Genomic DNA, 26,616 nt, shown 5'->3' with positions numbered 1-26,616 from the left:
AGAACACCATGATTGAAAAATATCACTGAGAAAGTTTATCGTAGAGATGATCTTGCTGGAAATTCTTCAGCTGAAGAGGCACCGGATGAAAGAAATCTTGGCACTTTATCAGAGATTGAGTACAATAGAGGAAGTGGTATGCCAAATCTGAGCACATCTGCAGGAGCTGGAGCAAAGGGTGTCAGATCTAGAGGATTGTTCTCCTATTAGGGATAAGTAGATGGCAATTTTAAAAAACAAGTTGAGGAATTATCAAATTAAAATTGATGAAATGAAAAACTATGCAAAGAGAACAAACCTTCACTTTGTTTGAATATCACAAGGAGTAGAGAGCATGAGAAAACATCAGAACATGCTGCAATTCATGGAACCGTTGATCAAATCACATATTTTATAAGACCCCCCCCCCCCCCCCCACACAGGACCTCGCTCATGCAGGCCCATCAGGTCACTGCTCAGAGGCTTTTGAACTCATAGTATCCTTATGCAATCATTGTGAATTTTGCAGACTACCGCTTAAGGGAGTTGATTCTTACCAGGCGATCCAGAAAATATCTTTCATGTTAGCAGATGCAGCTCAGGTCCGGGTGTTCAGAGCAACATGTAGATGGAGATATTTTGTAGACCTGATGGGTCAATTTAAGGCAGCAGCATGGCTTGGCAGTTCGGGCTGGACTGTTTCCATGAGGCACATGGTCAAGATTGATTTGCATATGGCCATGTCTGAACTGGGGTGGCTTGGTGAGCAAAATAATGATGGATTAAACCCAGATCTGTGACTGGGGGTGAATGTTTTGCCATTGTGCAACATTCCGCCCATCATCTTGTGTGTTTTGCTGTTCATCCTATGTGGGAAGGGTATGCCCAGACGTGGGTCCCTTGCTCACTATGCCACTGGAGTCAAGCTATCCTGTCTGAAGACGGCTGATAGCCAAAAACTGGTCCTAGGATGCTTGATTCCGGTCCAGGAAAGACATGGCTTGGCAGTTTGGGCTGGACTATTCCCATGAGGCACAGGGTCAAGACTGATTTGCATATGGCCATGTCTGAACTGGGGTGGCTTGGTGAGCAAAAAAATTATGGATTAAACCCAGATCTGTGACTGGGGGTGAATGTTTTTCCATTGTGCAACATTCCGTCCATCATCTTGTGTGTTTTGCTGTTCACCCTATGTGGGAAGAGTATGCCCAGACGTGGGTCCCTTGCTCACTAAGCCACTGGAGTCAAGCTATCCTGGCTGAAGACGGCTGATAGCCAGAAACCGGTCCTAGGATGCTTAATTCCGGTTCAGGAAAGACATGGCTTGGCAGTTTGGTCTGGACTGTTCCCATGAGGCCCATGGTCAATACTGATTTGCATATGGCCATGTCTGAACTGGGTGGCTTGGTGAGCAAAATAATGATGGATTAAACCCTGATCTGTGACTGGGGGTGAATGTTTTGCCATTGTGCAACATTCCGTGCATCATCTTGTGTGTTTCAATATAATTGTAGCCTTCCAAACCACAATCTTGGGGTTCATTTGACAAAAAAATACTCAGTTCTGTTTCAGTTGAATTATAAACTATGTTGGAGAAGGTAAAAATGCTGCTGGCCAGATGACTTCTCCTTCCTCTCTCAATAATTGGCTGAGTTTCTTTCATTAAAATGCCTATTCTGCCCTTATTTTTATTTCTGTTGATTCATCTCTCCATTAAAATCAACAAGGCCTTTTTCATTGAGCTAGACTCTCTTATAGTTAAGTTTTAATGAAAAGGTAAAATCTTCAAGGTTAACGTATGCAATTCTCCAGCCAGAGAAGGAACAGGGTGGACTGGCCTTACCTGACTTTTTTGCGTATTATCAGGCTACATATTGGAATATTATGGGTCACAGGGGTAAGACTCATGGTGGGCTTGATCATTGCTTACTCATTAAAATGGTGCAAGAAGCAGAATGTAATCTTACCATATTTCTGGAGAGGACTAGTTTGCAAAAAAGAACAAGGTATAAGGTATTAGCAGAAACAGAAGAGGGCACTACGCTTTTTTTCCAAGCAAGGCTAGTACCAACGTGTCATTTACTGCTATTCTTTAGGATTGTCAAGTTGTGGGACTATGTCTTTCGAATTCAGCCTGTAGTTTCTGGAATACCAGAGGGTATCAAGTGTGGGGATTTTTATGTGGGCAACACTGTCTTAACTTGAGAGTAAATGCAAACACACAGGGGATGAGTGCACTAGGTTTTGCCTAGCTATTTGCAGATTGCTGGCTTTTTGTCAAACAATAAATATTCAAGACACAAGTGAATCAACCCAAGCGCTTATGAAGCTCTTGATGAAAACAGAACTGACTGGGATAGAAACTGGTATAGGGCTTTCACAAACTATTCGGAATCTTCTCTGGCTGGGGACTACTTAAAAAAACTAGAACGCATCATCGGATGTTGGATGACCTCTGAAGAATGGGGGTATTCCTCTTGCTTAGGGTGTAAATCCCTTAGAGGGGCTAATTTTAAAAGAATGAGGGGGCATATTATCAAGGAACTGAGTTAAAATTATCGCCGCTTTAGCGGCAGAAAACTGCTCTTAAAGCGGCGATAATGGGCTTGATAATAGGCCCTTGAGAATTCCAATAGAAGCCCATGTTCACAGCAGAACCTGGGCTTCTATTGGAATTCTCAAGGGCCTATTATCATGCCCATAATCGCCGCTTTAGCGGCAGTTTTCTGCCACTAAAGCGAAGATGATTTCAACTAAGTTCCTTGATAATATACCCCGAAATTCCTCGCAAGGTGGATGGTAGTAGTTCAACTAGAAGCAATGGTAGTTTTGTTTGGGGTGCAGTAGCTCGATCTTTGATTTTACAATATTGGCAGTCAACTAATGTCCCAAGGGTAAAGGTCTGGCTAGATAAATTGAGAAGGGTTAGTTTTTTCCAGGAAGCTTATGCAGATGGGTTGGTAATATTACAAAGTATGCAGCTGTTTGGGTGCCACTAGAGATTCTAGTGAACTGTATGAGCAAGAAATGCACTTTGGGAGGGCCATTAGTAGGCAAGTGATTGATATATCTGGTTATTTTTGTGATCTGTGATATTTTCCGGTCTCCTAAATACACGCTAACACTTTAGGAATGTGTGGCCCAAATATAATCAATGCAGGCCTCATTTATGAGGCCGTGCGTCACTTTTACGCCGCTGGTCCATCACTTTTTGTGACGCACCAGCAGCATAAAAAATGTGCCTTGTTGCACAATATTTACAAAGTGAACCATCTAGGTAGATGCGTCACTTTGTAAACACCTGCACTACATTATACCTATGCCAGGTATAATGTATGCAGGGGGCGTTCTATAAGATTTCACTGCACCACTTCTAGGACACAAATGCGTCAATTTCTTATGCCTGCCTCACAGCAGGCGTAAGACTGATGCAGGCCTGTTTACATGGGGCTTGCCCCATGTGAAGGACACATTGCTGGAGTTGCAATGCAACACGTTTCATTGCACCCTCCTTGCGACACTTTTGTGACACACTCCAGCAATGCGTCACTTTTGCGCCATACAGATACGTCAGAAATACTGACGTATCTGTAACTTCTTGCGCCATGATGCGTCATACTGTAAATATGATGCATCATTGGTGTCGCAAGGAGGGCGCAGTGAAAAGTGACGCATCGCTTTTTTCACACAGCGATGCGTCACTTTTCATAAATGATGCCCTGCATGTTTAGAGACAGGATTCCTTTATATGGTGATCCAAGACCAAGATACCCTATTGAGCGTATCACAGAAGGCTACTGCTGTATTCTATCTAGATCCGGATAAAGATAGTCTTACACGTTTGCACTTTAACTGCTTAAATGCTGCTATTTCTTCTTTAGATGTATTTTCTCATCTATGTACTTTTCTTTATCGGAAATATATGTATTTCCCCAGACCCAGCGCCAAGTGAGTTGTCATGCTTAACCAACCCCTATATAATTGATTGAGATGTAGAGACATAGATTTTTTATAAAGATCATTTTGCATTTTTGCATTTTATCTATTTAAAAGCGGCTTATTCTTCTTCACAGGCACTTTGCCATCTTTGCACTTTACCTGTATATAGGTTAAGTTTTTTCTGTGTCACAAGGCTGAGATTGTTGCAATATGTAAGAAAATTTAGACAGAGTGCTTGCCAATTATTGGAATGAATCGGTTCCAAGTTTACATGTAGTGCATTTTCGATAAAGGAGAAGCTATTCCAATAGGAATTTTCTCAGGGATCCATAACTGTATTTTTGTGATATGAGTTGTAATACGATATAGAGGCGTGTGGGCCTTAATTTTGACCAGCTATAAAATGTATTTATGCCTTTTTCCTATGTGATTTGAAGTCTTGGTGGAAACATGTGTCTTGTGTCCTAAAAGTATGATGCTATCTGCTCAGTAAAAAAGATTTAAAAAAAGACATTTCTAACTTCCCTCCTCAGTATATCTTTACACAGTGCCTGAAACAAAGAAGGGCCAATGTGTTTATGAATTGATTTGGTGGCGAATGAAAGGTTAACTAAAAGTCCACGTATGTATTAGGATCAATAGACCATGAAAAGCTTGAATGCAGTACTAATTTGGGCTGTATCAAGGGGATCAACGACTCCTATGCCATATTACTTGGACTAGATTATTGTGAATCCAATACTTCTGCAAACTGTTCTAGATAATTTTGCAGCTACATTTTCCATCTTTATACCTCCGATAACTGGGTGACTAGAGATTTGATTCTTCAGAGGCTCCTTTGTAACCACAAACATCAAGAGAGAAAGGCGGTGATCCTGTCTTGTACCCCAAAATATAGGCATGGTGGTAGCGTATTCTCCATTGAGTTTCATCTTTATAGAAATTTGATCGAAGTGGGACTGGAAAAAGTTTAAATTAATGTGCCAATTTGTATTTTATATAGTATTTTCATCAGATACGTTTAAACAACCATGTCAGAGGACGTTCCTCACTGTGAGAGAAGGACCAAAGTTTGGGCTTATGTATAGGCTAATTCCATTAGGCTCACTGTTTATCTAGTTTTATACCCTGTTTGTTGATTGCAGACAAAACCCACTTGATGTTGAGATATCAATCTTGGCAATAGGATGTGAAGTTGTGCCACTAAGATATAAGCAAATAATTAGGCATTGAATTTTAGCATAGCTATGTGGTAACAGGTTCTATATTTGTTTTAAGCAACAGGGAGGGATTGGTAGTAGGCAAAGCATAGTATCAGACACAGCATGGCTGTGAGAAAGAGATGAAAGACTTTTGAAAGTTGCTCTTCTAAAATAGATGTGTAGGGATTATGGAATGAGGCTGTGAAGCTACATGGGCCTGTGTATTTGATGCCTATTTCATGCTCAACGCTCAATCTCTTAACTGCTAGGTTGGCAGACCTTGTAGCTGGGGAACCAGGTTCTAGTCTTGCAGGCGGCTCAAATATCCTGTGATTCTGGCAAATTGCTTAATGTACCTGTGCTAAAAATGAATGTGTTCAACTGAATTGCATCTGGTTGTCATGTAAAGCACTCTGATACCTTTGGATCGAGTGTGTACTATATAAAAGTGCAAACAAACATGTCTGTAATGTTCTAGTCGTGTAAAGCTATTTCTCTTTTACCCTTAGAGTGAAGTTAACAATTCTGGCCATCAAATCTCTTGTGATCTCTGTTAGACGTGCCAACTTTTGATGTGGTTTACCCTGACTTTTTGCTTTCTGAACTCCTGTTTTTGATTATGTTTTTGCTGGCTTTAGACCTTTGAGCACTTTACCACTGCTGACCAGGGCTAAAGTGCATGAGCTCTTACCTGAAAATGGTGACAATTGGTTTATCCATGATTGTATATTTGGTTCAATTATAAGTTCTTAGTAAAGTGGTATACCATGTACCCAGGGCCTGCAAACCAAATGCTGCTAGTAGGCTTACAGCACTGGTTGTGCTTTCCACAGAAGCAGCCTTTTAAACCTGACTCAGGCCTGCCACTGCAGAGCCTATGGGTGCAGTTTACTGCCACCTCAACTTGGCAGTTCCAACTACTTGCCAAGCCTTAAACTTCCCTTTTATTACACATCAGTCACCTCTAAGGTAGGCCCTAGGTAGCCCTAAGGGCATGGTGCTGTGTAAGTAAAAGGTAGTCACAACCAGCCAAGTTCATTCTCACCACTGTGAGGCCTGCTCCTCTCATAGGTTAACATTAGAAATTCTGTAAATACTTTTTTACTTGTAATTCCTAATTGCAGAGGAGTAGCTGCTTTATGTTTTATACTATTGGATTGGTAATTACAAATCCTCTTTAGTGGTAAAGTTGAATCTGGTATTACTAATCAACTTTTAGAAGGTGGACATTTCTCTGATCTAAGCTCTCTTATGTACCTTTCAGCCTGTTTCCAATACATGTCTGGGGTGGAGTGACAGCTACACTTTTTGCATCCCATCAAGAGAGCCACAAGTACAGGACACTTAGCTGCATCTGCATTCAAATGCATACTGATGGGTCTTCCTGGGCAAGAGGGAGGGCAGGAGCTGACACATACAACTGACTAGGTAGTGGCCTACCCTCACACAAAACACTGATTTACCCCACAGAGATAGACTGGAAAATAGAGCTGGGCTGAAAGAAGACTTGTGCACCACAAAGGATTTGCTTCGTATTTACGTCCACTTCAAGGACACATTTGGTTACAAGTATTGGGTCTATGACCTCCTCTCACACTCATCAGCACGGTACAACAATAAAAAAAATGCTGTGACTGCCTGCTCGAGCTCAGATCATTATGTTTGTTAACTTTACTGAAGCTGCTGCGCCCGAAGGCATTCCAACGCAACCCGGGGCACTCTGCATGCATTACGAAAGACTGGTGTTGCTCTCCATGATTCCAAACACTTCATCGTATTCAGCAAGGGAAGACTCCAGCAATGCATGGACCAGATCCTGAGGCTGACGGCATCGCTGTAATCCCTCGAGAAAGGTACTGTGCACTCCAGAACTTACAAAGTCTCTGTGCTCTTGCGGGCAGCCCCGAACAGAACAAGTAGATCAGTCTTACACAAATTTGACAATGCATTTTAAATGTAATAACTTGGGAAGCTTGCTTCACTCTGACATGGGGAGAAAGTCTGTTCCCTATCCAAGGTGTGAATCACTGTCATTTCCCCAGGGTAACCATAAAGAACCTACGGAAAGTGCAAGGGTTCTTTCAGCATTGTACATTTTGAAGTATTTGAGAGGCTTTAGTCGTACTCTTATAATTTTTATCTTGTTCTGAAGAGTGAACGATGTTCTATTTTCAAAATGTTGGCGTTTTCATTGTCTTACTGTATCTATTTAAGAACAACTGCTTTACAACTATCAGAGGGTGACCACTGGCTGATTTAAGTGTGTGACTGACTTACCCCAATAGAACTACGATTCCTACTTGGGCAGGATGCATACCTCTGCCAACTAGCGATCCAATTTCTAAAAATCAGGAAAAATCAATCTACCAGTATGAATTCTGCACACTTGAAGAAAATGTGAATTCTTTGTCACTTCATGTGGAGGTCTCTAGTTGTCTAGGAGATTTAAGTCCTCGATTTCATGAAGGAAGGGAAGGTGGGGCATTGCTAGTAGGATGTCTGAGTGGAGACCTGTCTGAAGCTGTATGTATTAAAATCTCCAGCCATAATCAAGCTACTGCTTGTGAAATGGGATAGTTAGGAAAGAAGCTAGCATAAAATAGTTCTTTAGTTTGATTTTAAGCATAGATTGAGACAATAGACAATTTAGTTCCCTAAGCTCCCTCTGTCCCCCACCAACTTTTCCTCCCTGTCTTAGAGTTTCACCTCTAGACTAAAGACTAAACCACTGAAAAAGAGTATTCCCCACCCCCTTTGTTTTATTTTGATTATTCCGATGAAATTATAAAGGAAACCAGAAGGATTGTAGTCATGGAACATCCTTAGTATGGAGATTTGCCTCTTGAAAAGGAGCCACCTCGTTTTCTTTATATTTAAGGCATTTAAACACTGTTCTGTACTTAACAGGTGAAGTACTGCCCCGTACTTTTAGGTAAATTGTTTATACTGGGCCACCATTTAACATTTAAGAAACTCCTTCTCCTCACCTGCTATCTTCACTTAGTATCTGATATTTTGTGTTGCTCACATGATTGAGCACTCAAACATCTCCTAAAAGTGCTACTCCACTGTAGTCTTGGTCAGGTGGTCAGGATTTGCCTGGTTAGAAATGCTGCCATTTACTTGCTCAGATTTCTTAAGTTGCCTTCTCTTTTACACACAGTGACTTTTGACATAGATTTACTTGTGTGACCATTCAGGATAACATTACTGCGGCCTGACAGGGGTTAAGACATACCACCTGGGTTCTTTCATATATATACACAGAACTACTACCTTGTTTGGACAGAGGAGCACTAGGATGACATTGCATCATTGCCACATGTCAGAATATGTAATCCTTTGCATCCTCAGGATTGGGTGAACACGACCACCCCCTTCTTGATCACACTGGCCCGTATCACATCAGAGAACAAACCGGGAAAGTTATGATAAACAGCTTTAATACTGCATGGTATGGTAATGCCAGATGGAAAAATCATACAGAACGATATAGCGAATAGTCACCCATGTGAAGGAGATAGGATGTTAAGACCAACCGTCCTCTGCACGAATGCCGGTCCCGGCATTCACCAACAGAGGTCACTGTGCTAAGCAATGGCCGACAATGCCACTCGAGATATGAGCAAGGTATGGCCGAAACTCCTCGATTCGTCCTCCGCATTAGTGTCGGTCCCAACACTCTCCAACGGAGGGCAAAACAAGGGATGAAATGGTCGTTCCGTATTAGCCCTTGTAATTAGGTGTGGAGGACCCGAGTTGATGATTCTTAGTCCTTCTCACTCGATAACCCTCGAGTGGGGACTGGCAAGGTACAATGAATGTCTGTGTCTCTCACACTCAATAACCCTCGAGCGAGACTGGCAAAGTACAAAGAGGGACTGAGTCCCTTGCGCTCGATAACCCTCGAGCGGGGACTGGCAAAGTATAATGAGGGACGGAGTCCCTTTCGCTCGATAACCCTCGAGCGGGGACCAGCAAAGTACAAAGGGGGACTGAGTCCCTTGCACTCGATAACCCTCGAGCGGGGACTGTCAAGACAGCTTAGAGTGACCGCCTCACTGTCGCTCGCTTAGTCTTCGAGCGGGAACTGCGGCTCGCAACAACAGGTACACCACCGATACGTCCTGTGGATCTGGCGCTGTATCGGCAACTGTGCCTTCTGCTCCCAAATCCCTAACCAGAATCCAAGGCTCACCTTTCCTCGAAGCCTCGGCAAAGCGGTCTCCCGACTGGAAACCAGAATATCCGACGCCGTCTGCTGTCTTCCGGGTTGGTTTTATGGTGGCGCGATCTGCGCATGCTCCTTGCTTTGCCCTCTGGGTAATGTAGTTCGGGCGGGGTTTGTTCTGGGTTTTGTAGTTCCGCGATCGGACCTATACTGTAGCTTGTTTCGGAGCTCCGGTTTGTGTCCTAACAGAATACCAGCTCATCTGATTCCTGCATACAAACACAAGGGATGTCCTGCTCTGCACCAAGACGGGCAGCCTGATGATACTCACCCACAGGTAATGGGGAGTTAGTCCACCCTGGCAGGTATTTGACACATCACCCGCCCAAGACAAAACTAGGGGGGTCATTAGGATTGCGGTGAATCCGCATCCTCCGGGCCAGCGGAAGCCACAGCCGGCCCGGAGGATGCGGATTCACCACTGCGGTGATTCAAAAGACCCCCCGCCAGATTAAGATGGCTGGGGGGTCATTGGCGGACGGGATTACCATCCGCCGCTTTTCCACCGCAGCCGCCTTCCGACCACGGCGGAAAAGCTCTAATATGGTGGCGGTGTCTATCAGACACCGCCAGCCATATTAGGATTTGCATTGGGACATGCCTTTCTGCGGCGGCAATGCCGCCGTGGAAAGGCATACAGACTTTTCTTTGGGGGCCCGTTGAGGGCCCCCAGGGGTGAAGGGGGGTGGGGGGTGCACATGGGGGGTACCTATGGTACACCCCTGCCTTTGCGTGCATGAAGTGGCAGGCACCACGCAGTGCCTGCAGCTTCGTGCACGCAAAGGAAAACATGCTTTTTTTTAAATTGCGGTGGGTGCTGCTTCAAGCCGCACCCGCCGCAATGTTAAAAATACAGGATGTGACTGCCTGGGTGGCGGTCACATCCTAATTAGCACGGAGGGACCGCCGCTGCCCCTGCGGACGGTCCCTCCTCCTCTGGGGTGGCGGACGGACGCAGGTCCGTCCGCCATCCTAATAGAGCCTAGGTTAGGGAGTGCTAGGTAGGAATACAACTATGCACAGTACTTAGCACAATGATAGAAATGGTAATCCTTTTCACTGTTCTTGTGAAGCCAATTACGCTAATCTGTTTCATTCTACTAATTATCGCAATATCCATATTTTATGGAAGAATTACAAAGCTTCAATAAATATTGAAAAACATACAGAATATTTCTTGTATACTTCTTTTGGCATGCATGAGAGTCCAAACGAAATGGTTCTAGATCTGTTTCAAGATTTTCTTGAGGGATAAGGGTTTTCATGTTCTAATGTTGCACACACATTTGGTGCCCTTTAATGTTAGGGGTACAGATGGTGCATTGAGGTTAGCAGGGACACAGGCCAACATATTCTGATGGTGTGCATGGAATCAGTCTGGCACAATCCTGACATTTATATTGTACAACAAAGGCACAGTTTTACTGCAGGAGGTATAAGCCAATCTTACCACAAAGCAAAAAAAATATCATCCACCCCACTCATGAAACCAACTGAATCAGAAAGATTCCTAAATAAAACCCTGAAATAACTATTTAAACCATGTGCTGCCAAATGAAGGAGGTTCATCCTTTTTCTGATATTGTTTGCCCACAATCGCCCTTGCTCCACCATTGTTTCAATGACCATGTTCCTAGTCATGAAAGAAGTGTATGCTTCCTGCTGAAACACCGAGTTCAATCTGCATGTATGGTCAAGTTGGGTGATCTTCTCATTGGGTGCATAGGCAATTAAACGAAAAGGGCTAGCACTTATCCCTCCAAATGTTTATTGGCTACATCCTTGCTAATTTCCATGTCGTCCAGTTTATCTTGCAGTGCTTGATGTTGTTCATCTTCTTCATGTGCATGTTCATCTTTTCATGTGCATAGTCAGACGTAGTGTTTTCTGTTTGATAAAGCCATGACTCCGTTTTTTTAATAGAAAGTGGTCTAACTCTGATGTAGTGAAGTCATGTATTTCCTAAATTCTTGTAGGTGTATTTCAATGTCCTCTTTAATAGCAGGGGCTTGGAGATGTACACCCTCGGCCAGTTTAGATTGATAAGACTCTGTGGAATCCACATCAGCCTGAGACTGAAGGTTACACAATCACTAAGAGTGCAGCATGTCTTTTATTGATGCTGTCTTAGGAATCTTAGCCTTTTTTCGCTGCCATTTTTGAAGAGCTTTTATGTCGCATGAAAAGCTTTTGGGGTCAGATGAACTGGAGAAGAAGGGGTCGATGAGCAGTTTGCATCGGGCTGCATTTCTCTGTGGACACCTGTCACCCCTCAAGTTGTGGGTGCAGTCATTTATATTTCTGGGAGAATGGGTATTATCAGTGAGCAGACATGCAATGAGCTCTGATTATGTGCCAAGAATAAATGCACCTAATCACTCTTAGGCTCAAATGGTATATAAAAGACAGTAAGTCCTCCCTTTGCCCTGATGTTGTCATGAATAATGTTAATAGATCCTTTTCCATGCCATAAATACCTGCTACAACCAATGGATTAAACACCTCATGAGTGCTTTGAAAGTCTCACATTAGAGATTTCTTTGTCTTTACCTTCCTTCTTCCATCCAATGGGGTTTTATAAAGTAGTGTTGATATTCCATCAATGGAAGCAGCTTCCTCGTTTTTAATGTTGCAGGGTGACCCAATAGTAGAGTGCACACCTCCAGCTTCATACATTGCTGTGACAGCTATCTTGGTCAGAGTTCTAGGCTGTCCCAGAACTCTGTTCTCTATTACCCACAGAGACATATTGGATGCAGCCTCCGGAGTTCACTGACACTCACCCGACGCCACGAGTCACCTCAATGGCGAGGGTTAGCTTTTAAGCCAAGGCAGCAGTGAGGTTCTGATAGGGCCTCAGCGCACTGTGGAGCCAAGAGGGGACAAGCCTCAACGTGGTCACGCCCTCTTTAAGTATTTTTTATTATATTTTTACGTTTTTAATTTGTACTTTTTTATGAATATAAAAGACTATTTTACATATATTTTTATGTTTTTTAGTTGTTTAAAAATAAAAAATGTATACGTTTTCTAAGGTCTGTTAGTCTTTTTAATGTTTATGTAGCATCCATTTCAAATTCTGCTTTTTATGGGCTTTATTAATGAGGCTATTAAACTGCTGTTGCATCACATTTTGTGATGCTGCAGTGGTTAAAAGATATGCCACACTGCACCATATTTATAAAACAAATCCCTGTGCTATATTATACCTGTCACAGGTATAACAAATGCAGGGTGGTCGTTTCATCACAGCAAAGCCACACAGAAGTGGCACAGCGAAATCTAAGAGATTTTACTGCGTCACTTCTAGGACATCACTACATCAAATCCTTACACCCCCGAGAAGCAGGTGTAAGAGGTGACACAGGGCTTTTCACATAGGGCTTGCCAAACGTGAAATGACACATTGCTGGAGTTGCATCTGTTTTCAAGTTCCCCAGCAATGCATCACTTTTGTGCTTATAGATACGTCAGGAATACTGACGTATATGTAAACCCTTGCGACAAGGTGCACCATACAGTAAATACGAAGCATCCATGGTGTCGCACAAGGAGGGAGCACTAAAAGTGTGGAATCTCTGTTATCATACAGCGATGCAACACTTTTCATAAATGAGGTGTAATGTTTTTTAGTCTATCTACCTCATTTTTGTTTGTTTAAGCTTTGATATAATTGCAGATCAGATGAGACTAATTTTAAGCTCTTTTTGGGGTTTTTTAGTAACTGGGGAGATGTGTTTAGTTTTAAGTAATTTAATGTAGGCTAGTGTTTTATGTTTGTTTTGTGTAAGGTTGTCATTTTAGTTGTGGTACTTTAGAATGATGGACCATATTGAATTGTGTATGTCTTAATATAATATTTCTTTGAAATCCATTATATTCAAGTGTTTTTATAGCTGCTATTATTTAATTTGTGATGTTTATGGTGTTATTTGTTTTGTGTGTGTGGGTATCTTGTGTGTTTCATTTGTGTCCTTGATTTTTTCTTTTTTGGTTACTTTTTCTTTTCAAGTAAATTAGTTTGGCTTTAGATTATTATAATTTTAAAAGTCCTTTGTTTATTTGTTTCCCTCAAAAATATGTTGTTGGGTATTGGGTGGTTCCTTTGGATTATTATTTTTGCATTGGATATTTTATTTTATTGTTTGATGTTTGCATTATTTGGATTTCTATTTTTGTGGGTTATTATTTTATGATTATTTTGAGTTCATGGGTTTAAGCTACAAAATTGTAAGATATATCTTAGTTTTTATTATTTATCATTTTAAGTTCTTTTTTTTATTATATTTTTATTTTGTTGTTTATTGTCTTTTTTTGGTTCCTTGCATAAAGTATTGATATTTTAAAAGTTGTTATTTATGTGGTTTTTGATTTAGTTATCAATTTATTCACATTTTATAAAGTAATTTTATCTTTTGAGGCCGACAAAACTTTGTTTAACGTTAAGTATAAATTTTCAACTGATTAGTAAGCATTATTTCAATAATCTTTACACATGTTTAGTTATTTTTTTATATTTAGTATGTTACCTTGGATTTATTAGAGCAATTATCTTGTTATGGAGACTAGCTTCATTAGATTTGATTGTAAGCAAATAGTTAGATTAGTACATTTCTTTGGTTTGATGTGGTTTGATATTTGAGGTATTAGTTGGTTGTAAATTGTTCTGTCCTGAGTTGTTGGTAGCTTTGCTCTTGTGTTAATATTTGCAGGAATTTGTAGAGTGCAGGGTGGTTCCAATGATCCTGAGAAAGAACTGTCTCACCCTTCTACTGAATAGTTTGTTTTGCTTGTGGTGCAATGGTCCTGTCGTATACATTCCACCATTGTATAAAACACTTTGGTTGGCTTCAGTGACCCTGCCAACCCAAGTATCTTCAAAATAGTCGTTTTGTTTGAAAAACTTTATTCGATTCTTTAGAATCATAAAAGTACATAGTTACAATATTAAAACCGTACTTAAAGTTAATCCATATTACATTTTACACATATTAAATATGTCCAAAACAACATATAAAATTTCATCACAGGGTTTTCCATAAGCTACCATTTTCTTTGTGTCAATCCAAGGGTGTAATAATAAATAGTTAATAAAAAATTGTATAAGGCCCTATTTCCCAGTTTGCTTATCACATTTCATATCTTTTCCTGATTCGCAAAACAGTTCTAATAAAATTTAGCACAGCGCAACATGTGACGGTATTGGACAAAGAACGTAAATAATTAAAACTTTCCTGATTTGAACAAGGAGCAATTTCCTTCAGGATTGGCCTAATAAAACGAGCCCTTATATCTTTATATATAGTGCAAAACAGCATAAAGTGCATTGTGCTTTGTTCAGCTAAGTTATCACAAGGACAGGGAGTCAGTCTCTTACACCAGCTCACCTGATTGGGAAAAGCCACAAGAAAGTGCAATGTGCAGAGACGGAACCTCCTCAAAAAGAAGCAGGAATGTATATTTGTACTAAAGGATAAGCAGAATTGTTGGATATTTGGCGAACCGTGAGATGGGGTCTCATCGATGAGGGTAGATGAAATTAACTCATTATAATAAGCATTTTAATCATTATTTCATTGTTTGTTGGTATGTCTTCAGGATTTTAAAAATTATTTCCTAAGCCAATCTTGCTTAGGGCATTTTTAACATAATAAAGCCAGGGAAGAGAAGATGGATTTCCTAAACTTAAAAAATCCCTTATGATTGCTCTGGTAAATGATACTTCTTCCGATGACCACACTTTTCCCCATAGAAGCAAGGGTGCCAGTTTAATTCTAACATCAAGCAAATCCAATCCGATCTCAGAATGACAAAATGTGGAGAGAGAGCTAATAGGAACGATCAGCAATGTTTTTGTAAATTTGTTTAGCAAATTTTTTCATTGGCTAGTTTTTTGACTTCCCCAAACTCCCACCCCATAAGTTGTAATTGACCGGCATTTTGATTTATATAAGACAAGTATTTCGGCTACTGGCTTATGACCTAATTTGCACGCAAAGCGAAACAGGCCGTCTATAGTTCTACTTGTCTGTTGGGCCCTAGTTGCAATCGTATTGTCCCAATTTAATTTATTATTAAAAAATTCCCTAAATATGTAATAGAAGGGACCTTTTCAATTGTTCTACCATTTACCACAAATGTTCTTGTTTTTGTGTTTTTAGGACCACAGACCATAATAAAAGACTTATTAAAATTAACCTTGAGATTCAAATCCATCATAAAATCAGTAAATGCGATGAGGGCTTTTTGCAGGCTATTAGCCGTTAACGTCAGCAGTATGGTGTCATCCGCGTAAGATAACAAGGGAACCACGTTACCTCCTACAGTCGGATAATCCAAGTGCTCCTCTAAGAAAAATTTCTCCACCCCGTTCGTATATAAAAGGAATAAAAAGGGGGCCAAAATGCACCCTTGTCTTACACCCTCTGTGGATGCAATGGATCTGGATTTTTCTCCACCCGATCCATAGCGTATAGAAACTGAAGTAGATTAATGCATCCTACGCTAAAGGATAATAAGTGCCTCCTCAAAACCCATCTTTTCCATGAGTAACCACAGCTTCCCCCTGTTAACTGTGTTAAATGCACTGGATAAGTCCATGAAGGCCAAGTGCATCGATCCTCTCTTGGCCTTCATGTACTTACCCATAACTAGGGACAGATTAAGTGATTGTTCGTTTTTACCCATACCCATTCTAAAGCCGTATTGTGAGTGGGATATCAGGCTGGCCTCATTAGCCCAGAGCTCAAGGCCAGCAAGAATCACTCTCCCCATGACTTTGCATGAGGCGTCAATTAGAGAAATAGGCCTATAGCAAATTGAATCATTTCTACTGCCCTTTTTTATATGGGAACCACCACAGCTTCATTCCATGTGTCAGGTACGTGGCCCACTGTCACTGATTTAAAAACATTCGCCAACAGTGGCACCCATATTCAGGGATTACCTTTGAACATGTCTAACAGGGCACCATCAGGCCTTGGGGATTTTGCAGCAATACCCTTCAGTAATGCATCTTCAACCTCACCAATCATAATGGCTAGACTCAGTTTATTCACAGTGGCGAGGTTGAAAGCTATATCTTCTTTTTGGTCATGCAATGATGCACCCTTAGGAGTAAAAATGTTCGTAAAATGAACTACCCATGTGTCTTCAGTTATTAGCAATTCCATATTCCTAACCTCATTTGTAAAAAAGTGACGATTTATGACTTCCCAGAAGCCTCTAGAATCCTTGAGAGCACTAGCTCTCTCCAGGTCATCCCTTGCGAGGCCTCTTAACTCATCTTTTCTCTTCCCAATTGCTAATTTACAGGTTTGTCTAGCTTTCCTAATTAAATCCCCAGCACAGGGGACCAATTGCAGGGCTTTTTTTAGATCTTTTTGGGCCTTAGAGTACGCGGCATTGAACCATTTTACGTCCTGTTGTTCTCACCTCTTCATGGTCCTAGTCAAATTACTAGCCACATCTTTACGGATATCTTCAAATCTCTGTAGGACCTCATCCGACCTAGAAATATCGGGCAAACATATCATGACCTTGTCAAAATTAGATCGTATAATATTCTCTTCTTATTCAACAGGGTTTATGTTACTCCATTTTAATCTCACCCCCTGGTTGGAATTATAATTTAAGGGAAGATCATCAGTATTACCCTTTAATACTTTTGTTTACAAGCTAAGGAACAGGGGGTTATGATCACTAACGGGGTTGGGTTCCACCGCAAAGTTATTCACCAGGTGGCAGAATTTCCCAGAGATCAATATAAAATCTATAGTACTTACCCTGCCCCCACCTTAAAATGTAGGATACTGATTAACTGGGTTACAGACCAGAGTATCTACAAAACATAAATCATTAGTCGCGATAATGTCATTTAAAGCTTCACCCTGCACAGTATGTCTAAAATGTGAAAGTGGTTGGTTTTCAGTATCTAACACCCCTCAACCCAAGTGTGAACTATGCTGACATATAGTATGGTTCAAAATCCCCCAACCAAATTATATAAACAGGAAAGCATTTCGCTACAGCCTTATTTATCTCCTCTTTTAAATTAGTAATTGCACCACATTAGTTATAGTTAAAGATGTTGTAATACCAATTAATTAACAAAATTGGGACATCAGTTAGGTTTGAGATCATAATAATCTGAAACGATGGGGAGTCCTTAATTTTCTCAATCTTTATCCCCCCATATTTTACAGAGATTAAGGTCACTAGGCCACCCTTGCCCTCCCAGCCGCTGATAGAATTGCCAGGGTATTGGATGAACAAAACCATCTATAACCAACTCATCCCTGCTCCAGGTTTCTTGGAGACAAATAATGTCAAACTTCTTGACATATGATAGCCATGCCTAATCTAAAAGTCTTGTTCTAATGCCCGCATTGTTCCATGAAGCTACTCTTAGGACATATTCATTTTGAGTGGGCATGTCTACCACTCCCCCACCGACATCAACAAAAGAGTAATTTGATAGTAAGGTACTAATTTCACCTTTGCACTTCTCACAATCTTCAGGTAAGGGGTGAACAATAGTGTCTACCTGGTCAATTGGATAAGGACAATCCACCAGGCCATTCAGGGGATCGGAAGCTATCTTAGAGTTGCTATTTGTAGTTTCCAGATTTTGCCGGTCAATAATGCTTAAGACCAGTCAATCTATCTCTCCAAGGTCACTTAGTGGCTCGTAGCGATTTGTGTGATACCACGGGGGATACATGGGTTGTTGGTTAAGTTGTCTTGGTCTCACCCTTTCTGTGCCGGCCACCGGATCTCTCAGTGGCTGATAAAAAAAAAACAATGGTAAGATAGAAACTCCCCTTTGGGACAGAGACCAGGTATTAGACCTTTCCCGTATAGATTTAACTAATCGTGGAGATCTAAAAGATAAAACAACACAGTCTCCTTGGAGCTTCTTAATAGAATACCCAAGCCACCCAATTTGGCGTACCATTTTAAATTCTGAAAACAGTTTGTCTTCTGCCCAGTCTTCTCCCTCAAAAAATGAAGTGATTTGTTCCTCAATGAAGACCAGTGTTCAGAAACACCTGGTGACAATGGAGAAACATTAGCTAATATTACTGTGTAGGGGGTAGCTTCAGGAGGTAAACGGAGGTTTGCGGGTACACCCCTCAAGAGATTTTTGATTTCCTCCTATTAATCTTGAATATGATGTTGTTCGCTCCCTAGCTGACTATCACTTTTGTACGTTTGTTGCTTGATCATTAGTCATAACTGGGTTCCTTTTATGTGAGATGACCTCCACTCTAGGCTCTAACCGACCATCCCCCATACATGACAAGCTGTTCTGATTATTAGCAGTAACTGCAGTAAAGGCAGATGTAATTTTCTCCATATTTCTATTGTTAACATTAGTCTCCCCCTGATTGCAGGTAATCAAATTCATGTTACTGTTTACCATAGTTCTTTCAAAGTCCGACAGTCTATTTTCAATAGTCGACAACCTCTGGATCATCGGATCTAGAAGTACTGTTATCGCAGTTTCAAGCTTTTTCCAGTTGTCAACTTCCGTGGAAAGAGTCTCCCCTGGAGTAACCTTGGCATTGGCCATAATTATCTCCTATGTTGGCTCCTTATCAGTAGATTTATTTTTCCTAGATATAAGTGGGGGTAGATGTTGATCACCCACAACTTGACCTTTCCTCAGTTTTGAGGGTGGCGCAGAGCTGTTCACATGGTTAGTTTTGGATTTCGCTTTTTGACCCCGGGTAACCACTTAGGTTTAGATAGAGAACTAGGAATATCAACATTAACCCACGTTTTATAAACTTCTATGATCTCGGTGTCTTGATCTATTATGGCCAGACAGCTGCTTTGTGTTGCCGGTGCCGGTACCGGTGCCTCCAGGGTTGAGCATGAGCTCGGGGCAATAAGGGCTTGACCCGTGGTGTCAGATCTGTTGACAATGTTTATTACAGGTTCAAGAGAGAGTCTCCGCTCGGTTAATTTAATTTGGTGCATCAGAACCGACTCAGCCCTTAGTAAGAAAGCATCCAATGTCCCCACAACCCCCTGCCCATTACCAGGCCTAAGCCTACACATAATGACCAGATCTTTCAAACTATGAATTAAGACTTTTCTGCAGCCAGAGGTCCGTTGACCACAATCAATGGAAGAAGTTAGTGGTGTGGCCCAGCCCAGCCTCAGTCAGTCTCAGACGGTCTCAGACACGTGCTGCGCATCACTGCCAGCACAACAGCGGTGATGCCTCTGGGGGTTGTAGTTGCGGTCCTCCTGTGGATAGGTGCTGCGCAAGGCTGAGCAAATTAACATGGCCGTTCCCCTCATGGCGGTTGGAAAAACTGGTGAGCTTGTCCCCAATATGTCAATGGCCTCAGCCCCTTGGCGCTACTTGCGGCTCTAGTAGCACGTGGAGTGCTATGCGCTCCCTCCTGGGAGAGCAAAGGAGCAAAGGAGCAAGGAGCAAAGAAGCAAAGAAGCACAGGATTCTGGTGTCAATGGTCCCGTAGCAATCCCATAGCAGTCCCCAGCAAAGAAGGAAACTGGCAGCAAGAAAACCAGCAATTAAGCAACAAAAGGCCTCGAGCTTGCCCTGCTTCTGCTAAGGTGCCGGGCGCCGGGCCCGCTCTTGACCCGTGCCCTTCCTCTGCCATTAGCAGTGTGCTAGAACAGTGTGCTAAACAGTTCATTAACAGTAACCCACCTACAGTAGTGTATAGGGTCCACCTCTGTTAAATATTGTCATAAACTAACAAGATATAAGACCAGGGGGCAAGAGTTCAAAAGAATAAGTACTTTGGGACCGTCCCGCGCTCTGCAGAAATTCCCCACAGCAAAGAGAATATTAGCACAGTACCTCATGAGATTGTTAGAGTCTTCCGGCAAACAGAAGTTCAGCCCAAGGGTGAAATGTAAGGGGGGTGGCAGCAGCAGGCTCCTCCCTCCTGGGAGCAGGGTGACCTGGGACTTGAAGTCCCCCACAAAGTTACTGGTGGCTGTGTGAGTCAGCAGTGCGCTGCGCTATGCTGGTAAAAGGCGCTTTTGAGTCTTCCACGAAGTTGCTGGTGGCTGGGTGAGTCAGTAGCGCGCCCCCTGGGGTGTCACTACACAGACACTTCTGACGCAGCAGCACGTGTCTATTTACAACTCGGGTCTTGAGGAAACCACAGAGGCTTTGTTCCTGTCCCCCACAAGCTTCTTCTGACTGACTTAAGTTTTCAAGGTCCAGGTGTCTTCTTTCACAAGGAAGAGAAAGCGTCTTTAAGGAATTAGAGCCAGCAGGTCCGTGATGAAGGAGAGACCTGGGAACCCCTGTGGCAGTGACCGAAGCTGTGCAGTTCTTGTACAGCTACCGGCTTACGCACTGCGGGGGAGCACAAAAGGGACCGGGGGCTCTCTGCAAGAGGCTTCCCTGCCACACTCGCACGGAGCCTCCAGTTACGTTGTCCTCCGGTCGCAAACAAGCCAGCGAGTGTGATTTTGGTGGGTTTTATTAACTGGGGAGATATGTTTAGAGCAGTTCTTGTACAGCTCTTCTCTAAGCTGTGATTTTGGGGGGTTTTATTAACTGGGGAGATATGTTTAGAGCAGTTCTTGTACAGCTACCGGCTTACGCACTGCGGGGGAGCACAAAAGGGACCGGGGGCTCTCTGCAAGAGGCTTCCCTGCCACACTCGCACGGAGCCTCCAGTTACGTTGTGCTCCGGTCGCAAACAAGCCAGCGAGTGTGATTTTGGGGGGTTTTATTAACTGGGTAGATATGTTTAGACTTAACTAATTTAATATAGGCTAGTGTTTTATGTTTGTTTTGTGTTAAATTTTAGGTTGTCATTTTAGTTGTGGAACTTTAGAATGATGGACCATATTGAATTGTGTATATTCAAGTGCTTTAGAGCTGCTATTATTTAATTTGTGATGTTTATGGTGTTATTTGTTTTGTGTGTGTGGGTATCTTGTGTGTTTTATTTGGGTCCTTGATTTTTTTTCTTTTTTGGTTACTTTTCATTTTCAAGGAAATTAGTTTGGCTTTAGATTAACATATTTTAAACGTCCTTTATTTTTCTGTTTCCCTCAAGTTTTTTTTTTGTTGGGTATTGGGTGGTTCCTTTGGATTATTATTTTTGTATTTGATATTTTATTTTATTGTTTGCATGTTTGTATTATTTGGATTTCTTTCTATCTATTTCTGTGGGTTATTATTTTATGATTATATTGAGTTCATGGGTTTAAGCTACAAAATTGTAAGATATATTTTAGTTTTTATAAATTATCCTATTAAGTTCTTTGTGTTATTATATTTTTATTTTGTTATTTATTGCCTTTTATTGGTTCCTTGCATAAAGTGTTGAGATTTTAAAACTTGTTATTTGTGTGGTTTCTGATTTAGTTATCAATTTATTCATATTTTTTAAAGTAATTTTATGTTTTCAGGCTGACAACATTTTGTTTAATGTCAAGTAAATACTTTCAATTGATTTGTAAGCATTATTTCAAAAATATTTACACGTTTAGTTATTTTTCTATATTTAGTTTGTTACCTTGGATTTTTTAGAGTATTAATCTTCTTATGGAGACTAGCTACATTTGGGTTTGATTGAAAGCAAATAGTTAGATTGGTACATTTCTTTGGTTTGATGTGGTTTGATATTTGAGATATTAGTTGGGTTGTAAATTGTTCTGTTCTGAGTTGTTGGTAGCTTTGTTCTTTCATTAATATTTACGGGAATTTGTAGAGTGTAGGGTGGTTCCAATGATCCTGAGAAGGACGTGTCTCACCCTTCTACTGAATAGTTTCTTTTGCTTGTTGCGCCATGGTCTTGTCTTATACATTCCACAATTGGATATGATACTTTGGTTGGCTTCTGTGACCCTGCCAACCCAAGTATCTTCAAAATCGTCCATTAGGGTACTTACATTTTCTTTAAATCTTTGGTAGTAGGGGGATTCTATTAGTAGGTGCTCCTGCTTCTTTTGACATGTGGAAGGGCAATTATTTATTTAGCCTCATGACCAAATTATGTGTTTGCTGAGTGTCAGGTAGCTAATTCTGATTTTTGCAGGTGTCTCCATGCACTTTGACTAAAATGGTAATAAAACCCCTTTATTGCTGCATTTGGTACCTTATTAAAATGGCAGAAATAATTTGTTGATCACTGGTATAGCAATCAAATACAGAAATAACCAACTTAACCTACTAAAAGATGACACCTCAACTTCTTGCAGAGCCTTCCACTTCATGTCACTAAAATGTTGCCACATGGCTTTTTTAAAAATGAATGTGTGTTTTCCAATGGAGGGGTGCAATCGCCTGATCAGTGGAAAACCCACATTAAAAAACAAAATTAAGCCATAAAGGGGGTCACCACAGGCACTCAGGGCAAACTCCCTCCTACATCTCATTTATATTTTTGGGGAAGTTTATATTTTCTACAAGGAGGACATGATCAACTCCCTGGGAAATCACACATTTGCAAAAATAAATGTGGGCCCAACAGTGGGTCAGCCAATATGTCAGGAGGTCTGAACCCCCATACAATTTCACTCTTTAAAAAAAAATGCTATATTTTACTTCCCTTGGGGGTGCAATCACGCCCTGTAGGTAAAAACACTCTGAGACCGATTAACAGAAGTAACTTACGATAAAATCCTAAACTTACTACTTTTGGTACTCACAGAAGGCATTTAGTAGTCTTAAGTTAAGATTTTGTCCTAAGTAAGATTTTGTCTTAAATTAGTATTTTGTCCTAAATTAGTATTTTGTCTTAAGTTAGGATTTTGTCCTAAGTTAGGATTTTGTCCTCAGTTAGGATTTTGTCCTAAGTTAGGATTTTGTCTTAAATTAGGATTTTGTCTTCAATTAGGATTTTGTCTTAAGTTAGGATTTTGTCCTAAGTTAGGATTTTGTCTTAAGTTAAACTTAAATGAATATATCAATTTTTTCAAATTTTGTATGTCTTTTCATAATTTCAGATTTATATGACACTCAAACAGCCAATGTTTTTCGTCCAACACAAAGGCCTTCTTCAGGGAATGCAAATACAATATATACAAATATATATAAACCCCAAAGTGACATGGCATTTATAACATTACAGACACAATGCCTAAACTACATATTCTTTACAAAACAAAATTACATTCCCCTTTACAATCACATCACAAAAGGAAATACATATATAAACAAAAAACAATCAAAGACACACATGTAGAAAAACATCACATAGTGATTTGCTAATTGCATATTTTTGTCTGAATGTCAAAGCATACACCGAGACAAAATACCATATGTTTATACATTCTACCAATAATCTCCTAAAAATACAAATATGCATACACATACTTAAAAACATATCTCCAAATATTATAATAATCATTTAAATAGTCTTTTGTAAAGATAACTGATGGACAGGGTGGGACGTAGAGAGGACAGAAAGGGCTGGTATAATATCACCCATATATATATATATCATGTGATCAAGGCTTCGTTAAGCCGAAACGCGTCATGGCAGATAGGTGTTGGGCTAAAGAATAAATAATTCACACTAATTCCTGGGCCTCGCTTCATCTGTTTGGCTGAATTGCTGAGTTTGGGCGTTGACATACTGCATATATATATATATATATATGATGACTGGGAGCACCGCAACCAAATAAATACATTTTTGCACTTATCTTGGGTCCGCGACCGTATTTGCAGCCCGGAGAAAGCCTGCGCATTGCCGGATTATCCTTGGAATATATATATGTATATATATATATTCACTTAAAAACCATAGGTTTCAGGCCTTATATAGTTAGGAATTAGCATTTAAAAAACTATTGAAATTGCTCCTATATCGTTAGTTGTTCTAACTATATTTTGCGCACCCGCAATCCACTGCTGATGATGTCACATATTGCATCATTCATGACATGGTCAGTGACATCACTGATGACATCTCAAATGACATCACTGATGACATCATCCTGTGACTGTGTGTTTCTGTAAAGTTTAAATATGTTTTACATATTGAAGAATGAGTGGATGTATAAGTGTCTGGATGAAGGATTTAGTAGGTGTGTGACTGACTGTATGAGTGAGTGATTAAATGTGTCTTACTAAATGCATGGGTTAGTGACTAAACTGTCTGAATGTGTACATCAGTATGTCTGTTGTTGTATAAGCTGCTGCATGTGTTGATCAGTAGCTATATGAGTGGCTATATGAGTTTTGATTGGTTGCCCAAGTATTTAAATGGGAGACTGAGTGTGTGTGTGGGTGGCTGCGAGGCGTGTGACTCTGCATAGATGTGTGAGCAGTTGATTCACTAGGTGTATGAGTTCAAGAGTGCATGTGGAAACAGCTATATGGGCGGTTGACTGTGTGCATGGGTGTGTTGGCGAGTGAATGGATATCTCAGTGCTACATGTCCAAGTAAGTACATATGTAAAACACAGTGCATGTGAGAGTTGGCATATATAAATGACTATACATGAGAGCCAGTGAATGTGCGAGTGGCTGTATGGATCATTGTGTACTTGTATCAGTGAATGTATAAGAGAATAAGTATGTGTTAGTATATGTTTGAATAAGTAAGGTGTTGTGTGTGTATAACTGTATAGTTGAGGAAATGGAAGTGTGATTGATTCTTTGCATGACTGACTAGTTGTGTGAGTAACTCCATGGATGAGTGGCAGTGTGTGAGTGTCTGTATAGGTGTATGAATGCATATGATAGTGTTGTATTGATGAGTGACTGTATGTATGTGTGATTCTATGGGTGAATGAGTGATTTTGTGTGTAGACCTAGGAATCAGTGAGTGCGTATGTAGTAACTGGTATTGGTGTGTCAATGGTTTCAAGAATGGTAGTCTGTATTTAACACTGGGTGTATCAAAAGTTATATTAGAGTGTGAGGAGGTGCATCGTATTATCGCATGAATGATATCATCAGTAATGTGATCAGTGATGTCAAATGAGATTTCCTCAGTGATGTCATCAGTGATGTCATCAGTGATGTCACTGACGATGTCATGAATGATGTAATATGTGACATCATCAGCAGTGGATTGCGGGTGCGCGAAATATAGTTAGTACAACTAACTATATAGGAGCAATTTCAATGGTTTTTTAAATGCTAATTCCTAACTATACAAAGCCTGAAACCTATGTTTTTTAAGTGAATTTGCAAGGTTTTTAAAATGCTAATTCCTAACTATATAAGGCCTGAAACCTATGGTTTTTTAAATGAATTTGCAAGGTTTTTTAAATGCTAATTCCTAACTATAATACTATATAAGGCCTGAAACCTATGGTTTTTTAAGTGAATTTGCAAGGTTTTTTAAATGCTAATTCCTAACTATATAAGGCCTGAAACCTATGTTTTTTTCAGGAAATTTGCAAGGTTTTTTAAATGCTAATTCCTAACTATCAGGCGTGAAACCTATATTTTTTTCAAGAAGTTTCGAAGGTTTTGTAAATGCTAATTCTATTAGCGGATAACGTTTATATATGTTATTATCCTTCTGGGACCACCTGAGTAGCCATCTTGTTTCTCAGGAGAAGTGAGGCACAAGAGAGCACAAAACAAGAGTGGAAAACGCGAAAAGGGGGCAGGGTAGAGACCCCCTGACCCCCTAGCCCTTCTCAGGGGGTCCCAGAAGGACCACCAAGTGCAAAAAAGTTTTGTTTTTTTTAAATCGCGGTGTACGCGCACGGTACGCATACCGTACACGTACGGTGTGCGTAACCCTCGATTTTTTCAAATTCAAATTTTTTTGCCCTTGGCAGTCCTTCTGGGACCCCCTGAGAAGGTCTAGAGGGTTGGGACGTCTCTACCCTGCCCCTTTTTCGTGTTTTCCACTCTTGTTTTGGGCTCTCTTGTGCCTCAGTTCTCCTGAAAAACAAGATGGTGTCCAACACTTCCTGGTTTGGACAGTTTGGAATGTTGACAGTCGACTGCCAGCCAATCAGAAACTCGCTTGCGCACGTATGGGTACGCGCACGTACGCGTACGGCACGCGTACGGTGCGCGTACGGTGAGCGCATATAGCTATATAATTTGCTCAGATTCAATTTTCTCAACAACTACTGGAGGGATTTTCACCAAATATAGAAAAAGCACTACTGCATACCTGTCCCTACCATTTTGTCAAGTTTGGTGTAATTCCGTTCAGCCGTTCGGGCTGTAGACTTGTCTAAAGGTCCCATAGAAAATGCCATTTGAAAAATTTCACATTCAATTTTCTCAAGAACTACTAGAGGGATTTCCACCAAATATAGCAAAGGCACATGTGCATACCA

This window comes from Lissotriton vulgaris, chromosome 8, assembly GCF_964263255.1.
Source record: "Lissotriton vulgaris chromosome 8, aLisVul1.2, whole genome shotgun sequence".
NCBI classification, from domain to species: domain Eukaryota; kingdom Metazoa; phylum Chordata; class Amphibia; order Caudata; family Salamandridae; genus Lissotriton; species Lissotriton vulgaris.
The sequence above is the reverse complement of the archived record's forward strand: the minus strand, read 5'-3'. Positions refer to the sequence as shown.